At 34.2% G+C, this 7,500-nt stretch overlaps 1 non-coding gene across 1 annotated transcript; it reads left to right on the top strand.

The window, feature by feature from the left end:
• Window positions 1-6,203: 6,203 nt before the first annotated feature.
• TRNAD-GUC (transfer RNA aspartic acid (anticodon GUC)) lies at window positions 6,204-6,275 on the top strand. The gene has a single exon. It is a non-coding gene; the product is annotated as a tRNA-Asp (tRNA).
• Window positions 6,276-7,500: the final 1,225 nt, after the last annotated feature.

The raw sequence follows: 7,500 nt of genomic DNA, 5'->3' as shown, positions 1-7,500 counted from the left end.
TTCCTTGAATACATTTATTACTGATTACAAAGCGAATTGAATTGTTTGGATGTCTTATGGGGATCAGTGTGCAGGGTAACTAAAACATTGCAACAAGACATGATACATTTATTAAATCTCAATACTTGAAATAATTATACAAGCAAAGTACTCTCATAAAATATACAAGTAAAGCACTCTCATAGTTGTGTTACTAAAGAGTCCACAGGACAATTGACACAGTCACATAAACTAATTAAAATACACATGGACAAAACAAAAACGAGCGAGGCCGGTAGCATTCAAAGTCTTCCAACACATAAACCCGTGAGGTTGTAAAGTTAGCATTATTTCCCCGTGGCAGTTAAGATATGTGCTTTAATAAAATCCTACAATGCACGTCATACTTAACTTTGGAGACTATGGGCGGATTACGAGCAGAGTATAAAAAAAAGAGAAGAGAAAAAAAGAGAGAGAGAAAAAAACAAAACAAAACAAAACCAAAAAAAACGGACGACACCCAAAGGCAAAAATCCTATGACCTGCCCCAAGCTGCATCACAACCGAGAGTGATGGCGCTAAACAGTGCTCTCACCCATCCACATGGGTATGAGGGTATATGGCTATGGTGGTAACGCCATCTAACAATGGGGCAGTCCACAAGAAAACGGACAGTCCATCTGAGGTGTGCCCTTAGATAACGAAAAATGCTTGTAGAATGCCAGGACGGCAATTAAAAAACAAATAGGCTAAGATTTACACTACATCAACGTAGATATAAAAACTACCATGTGAAACGAACAAGAACAATCTATTTTACGAACGGATACTAAAATAAACTGAACAAAGGACAAACGAACAAATAAAACAGTTAAGAACAAACAAATAAAACACGAGACAAATAATCAGACGAAGCACGAAAGGCATGCAAACATGTTATAAGGTATACAGAGATAGAAAAAAAAGCCGCGAAAAAGAAAGTTTCATTATAATCTCCTTTCTGATTCAGATTTTTTTGTTTTGTCTTATATGAAGCTTTATGGTCGCTATTCTAACCATATGAATGCGATATATTTCGTTATTCAAAAAGTACCTCCTGAATACCTTCTTTCCGAAGTGCTTTTAACCTTTTTCCACAGAAGCAAATAATCTAATTCCTATTCATAAATGGCGAAAGTCATAAACCGAGGCTTCCTGTCCTCGTTCGTTTTCTCCCTTATTTGGTTTAGGACGCGATATGTTGGTGAGAATCCATTGCAAAAGCGAGCCCTTTGTTGATTAGAGTCTGATGCACCTGAGATGCCATGTGTGACGGCCATTGCTATCAGTCTGTAGAAGATTGGCGGAAGGGTTACAGGTCAACGCTCGGTCAGAGCCTTTATACAGACACAGTAATCGCCCTACTCTCCCGCCCGCTCGGCTGAAAATGCTATTTTTTCCTAATGACTCTATATATTCCAAGTTTGAAGCAGAAAAACCTTTACCTTAACTACAACCATCCTTTCTGTGTTAGGAATAGAATATATATACATATATATATGTATATATATATATATATATATATATATATATACATACAAATTAAGGATATCTGTCATGGGGAAGCCCGGAAATACATCCACCCAAGCGGGGATGACGGCTTAGGGCCAGAAGAAAGAGAGAGAGCACCTTAAGGAGACCAAGTACCATTCTCCAGGTGAATGTCCCTGACGAGGGTCTGGTTGCGTTCGTTAGTCCTTGTTTAAAACAATAAATAGTAAAAGAGTATGAAGAAAAGTATAGAAATGCCCAGAAGCAAATAGTTTAAGAGTTAAAACTCTTAAAAAATTAATAAAAGAAAAATTAAAGTAAAACGACATGGGTGTCTCTGGCTGGTATTGGCCAGTGTATCTCCCTCACAAAATTGTTATTACAATAGCAAGTCCAGCTTTGTCCTAACTGGCATGTAAGTCGAGTCAGTACAACCTTGGTTTTGCTGCTCCTGCGTCGCCACAAGGGTATTCCAGGGTAATCCAGGGAGGGTTAGAGAAACACCGAGTTCCAGAGAAAACTGATTTATTCTCAGCTCGTCGACTATTTATAGCCGATGGGCTATGGACGTGGAAAATATGTTTTCATATTAATTATTAACCAATAAAACAGACAAGCTCAAACGGGTATTTACAATCTTATATAATTAAGAGAAAAAACAAGAATACAAATTCCATTAAAAAACAGTAAAACGAACACAAAAAAGTAACAATTATAAAATTAGCCAAGTGGCTTCGGCGTGACTTTAAACATAAAATAAAAGTATCAAATAAAACGATATGGTAAAACAGAATATTACAAACACTAAAAGTCAAATACAAATACATAATACATAAAAATAGAAAATAAAAGTGGGTGACGTGGCATTCGTGGTAAGTGAAAAGAATGTATAAAAAAAATAATTAAAGAGATTTAAAATCTAAAAAGTAAGTGACCAACACTTTCGTTGTTAAAATGTACTAAAGCCTATTTTCCAATTCGGGCGTGGGTGCATGTGTATGTGTATGTGGAGTCATCCTGGCGATGTTTCATGAACCTCCCTGGATTCCATACGGACCTGAAACAGGATAAGGTGGGGGGGGGGGGGATTAGGGAAGAGGAAGGGGGAGAGGAATAGCAGAATAAGGCTAGGGCGGATAAGGGTGAAGAGAGAGAGAGAGGGGGGGGGAGAGAAATAAGACAGCAAGCACAGAGGAGTAAGGTAAGAGATATAGCATGGAAGATAAAGGAGTAGAGAACCGAGAGAGAAGAAATTAATAAGAAAACAGAATAGAATAAAGTAAATAAAAAATAGCAAAATCAGAAACGAGAGGGGAGTGCGAGTAAGGGAGCGAGGAGAGCAGACGAAACATGGAGTAGAAAACGGAAGAGGCTAGGTCGGGGTAGAAAATAAGGAAGGGGGGAGAAAAGGGAGAAAAACAGGAAAAGGAGCGCGGGAAAATGGGAAGGGGTGGGGGGGGGGGGGAGAAGGAAGAGGGGGAAGGACAAGGGCCAGGGGGGGACAAGGTAGGAAGGAGGAGATCGCAGGGCCTCACAACATACATACATATATATATATATATATATATATATATATATATATATATATATATATATATATAAATTCTCATAGAGATGAAGATGACGGTCCAGTCCCCTTTGTCAGTGGGTTAACGCCTGGTTGATTATTACGAATGGTACATTTAGAGTTTTACCATTTACTTTAATTTCAAACTATGGGTGTTCCTTTGAAGTCAAATTAATTTTTATTATATTATTGCGAGAAAGATCATATTTTTACATTATGCACATGTGGTGAGCCTAACCAGACCATGGACCATATATCCCATAATTGCTAGTTGGTACCAATATGATCCAATCAAGATCTAATGGAAGCCAATCTTATCGCTGGACTCAGTGGTAGAGTGATAAGATATGATGATAACCAGCGTGAATATTCGGGATAAAAAAAATATATATATATATTTCCAACAAAATCGGAGCCATTTTGTGGTTTTTGTTTTGGTCAAATTTTCAAAAGGATGATTAAGCAAATCTGAACTAGATTTACAAATTACACTAATCTTCATTTATGATAGCAAAGAAAACACCAATATTTTCAGTGTATAATCCAAATAAAAATTGATAACGAAGACTACATGTCGAGATTTTGCAGACTTGTTGAAATAGGAAAGTGTAGAGCATTATAAGGTATATAGAGACAGAATAAAAAAAAAAAAAAAAAAAACATAAAAAGAAAGTTAGAATATAATCTCCTCTCTGATTCAGATTTTTGTTTTGTTTTGTATGAAGCTGTTCCACCCATATAAATGCGATATTTTTCGTTATTCAAAAAGTACCTCCTGAATACCTTCTTTCCGAAGTGATTTAAACCTTACTTCTTTTTCCACAGAAGCAAATAATCTAATTCCTATTCATAAATGGCGAAAGTCATAGACCGAGGCTTCCTGTCCTCGTACGTTTTCTCCCTTATTTGGTTTAGGACGTGATATGTTGGTGAGAATCCATTGCAAAAACGAGCCCTTTGTTGATTAGCATCTGATGCACTTGAGATGCCATTGCTAAGAGTCTATAGAAGATTGGCGGAAGGGTTACAGGTCAACGCTCAGTCAGATCCTTTATATCCACATTTTTTTACGAATTAATATGCATTTTTCCATGACTTGGGAGTTTTACCTTCCAGACATTTGCTAGAAAAAAGACTAGCTTCACAACTGCAGCTTCCTTTTCATCTTTTATAAAGTCTGAACCAGTAGTATTTTTTTCCCTTGCAACCCCAGTCATGTCACGCACGCACGCACACACACACACATATATATATAAATATATATATATATAAATTTGAATACACATGCGCGCGCGCGTGTGTATATATGTATATATATGTATATTTATATATACACATATACATATATATGCATATAAATGTGTATACATCTGTACACACTCACGCATATATATATATATATATATATATATATATGTATATATATATATATATATATATATATATGTATATATATATGTATACATATATATATATATATATATATATATATATATATATATATATATATATATATATATATATATGTATATATATACATTAAATATGCATACAAACCACACACTGTGTTTGTATGCATATAATTTTCTATAGGGATTTTTTTGTATATATATACACAAACACACACACACGCATACACGCATACGCACATACATACACACACACACACACACACACACACATACACACACACACACACACACACATATATATATATATATATATATATATATATATATATATATATATATATAAAAAATTGTATACATATGCGTGTGTATATATGTATGTTATATATATAAATATGTATGTATATATATATATATATTTGTATATATATGTATATTTATATATAAACCTACATATACGAAAACCTGAAAATTAAATATCAGACTCGCCTTTTATACCTGTGATCGTATAGAGATGTTCTAATTACCCCCACATAATAGATAAAGGGCGTTGTGAAATACGGTAGCTCTAAAACAATAACAGTATATTATAACTCAAGATATATAACATTATAACATTAATGCACAGTATATGTATTAAGTCACTAAGGCACTTGACCATTATCTACCTGGAATCCTTGAGGAGGAGTCGAAGGGAGAGGATGACCTCTCAACACGAAGGCTGAACTGATTCTGTCTGAATTTAAATGGACCTATTCTGAGGCGAGATGCTGGGTCACTTCGAGGGCAGGGATGACCTATTCTCATTGGATAGAGTGCTGCCCGACTCAGCTGTGATTGTCTCAAGAGCGGTAATGACCAATTCTGGGTATGCGGTCAGCTCGTCCGAATGTCCAAAGATGATGCAGCTAAATAGGAGATTATTAAGATCAGTCATTAAAGTCACATGAATGGAGGTTTAGGTTTTATATTGTTATAATTCCTTTCATATAAATTCTGCAACTGTTCAATGTTCATAATTAGGACCTTGATAATACCTGTCAGGCCGTTGGTGAATTTAGGCCGCAGAGATGCCAGATTTCGATCTTGATATTATATACTCTTTTAGTCTCCGGCATGTATGTATGTATATATATATATATATATATATATATATATATATATATATATATATAAATTACACACACATATATATGTACATACACACACACACACACACACACACACACACACACACATATATATATATATATATATATATATATATATATATATATATATATATATATACGTATGTGCATTCCTGTATGTATATGTATATATGAATGAGTAAAAAGAAACATGTATGTATATATACATATATATGTATATATGTATGTATACATGTATATACATACATATATGTGTGTATATGAATATATATATGTATATACGAATATATATATATATATATATATATATATATATATATATATATATATATATATGATTATCTAAAAGTATGAGTATATATATTCATACACACACATTTATATATATATATATATATATATATATATATATAGAGAGAGAGAGAGAGAGAGAGAGAGAGAGAGAGAGAAAGGGGGAGGGGGGGGAAGAGAGAGAGAAAAAAAAGATAGAGACCTCCGAAGGGTAACATTTAGGAAAGTATGTTCATATAATTGGACAATTATATGAACAATGACAATTATACCGATTCCTCGGTAGTATAGTGGTTAGTATCCCCGCCTGTCACGCGGGAGACCGGGGTTCGATTCCCCGCCGGGGAGGCTTTTGGCCAGCCCTCGCAGGGATAAATGTCCTTATTGTTCTTTCTCTTATGGTTTAAAGTTTCTCAACAAATTATGTGATCTGGAGTACGCTAAATAGAAACCTTCATACTTCTTCATTAAGAAATATATTTATATAGTAATAATAATCACCTCCACACACATATATCTATGGCCATCTGTCTATCATTTAGTGCCATCACAGAGAGAAGCACAAAGAGAGTCTCTAGAAAGATTGCTAAGTCATATATGAGTATATTGTAAGGCAATAGCTGATTCAGATAATCAAACATCTGATCGTGAACTAAGTTCGTATTGGGTATTTTTCTCCTTTGCAAACACTACACATGTTAAAGTCGCCCCTTCATAGTTCAGATGACATGCAATGATGACAAACCAAAAGGCATGTAATGAGATTTGTGTGACACGGAATAAGTCTGCTGACTAGCGACCCCAGTCCACTCAGCAAATTAAGATGCACGGGAAATGCCTACCATTTCTTGCTTAGCAGCCACGATGGGTTGCACAATCTATCTTCATCTTCCCGCTGAGGAGTCGCACTCCATGTAGATGTCATCTGTGACTTCAGACCGGAGATTTAATGCGAAATAACTGCTCCTTTTCGTTCACCATAAAATAGTAAAATAACCACGATCTTTTGATTCAGATACTGTAATCGCCCTACACTCCCGCCTGCTCAGCTGATTTTTTTTTTCTAATGACTATATATTCCAAGTTTGAAGCAGAAAGACTTTTACCTTAAATACAACCCACCTTTCTGTGTTAGGAACATATGATTTCCTCTTCCTTATTTTTATATAGATAGATATTTATATAGGATGCTTTGATCTTAATCGAATGAACTTGATCTGTTCTTTAGATATTTGTATATAAATCGGGCTTAAATCCTGGAGTAACACTTGGGAAAATATTATAACACTTACACCTTATAAAATAGCATGAAAATCACCTAAAATCTCTTATTGACTTTGGTGAAATATTACTTAACCCATCAACGACAAGAGTACACGATTATGTATATGTATATATATATATACACAAATATATATATATATATATATATATATATATATATATATATAAACATACATATATACACATACATATACATACATACATATATATACATACATACATATATATACATACATATATATACATACATACATAGATATACATACATATATATACATACATATATATA

The sequence above is a fragment of the Penaeus japonicus genome, unplaced genomic scaffold (assembly GCF_977035675.1).
Source record: "Penaeus japonicus unplaced genomic scaffold, GWHDUDI00000001_assembly GWHDUDI00000016, whole genome shotgun sequence".
NCBI classification, from domain to species: domain Eukaryota; kingdom Metazoa; phylum Arthropoda; class Malacostraca; order Decapoda; family Penaeidae; genus Penaeus; species Penaeus japonicus.
Note: the sequence above shows the minus strand (reverse complement) of the source record. Positions and strands in the feature narration are given on the sequence as shown.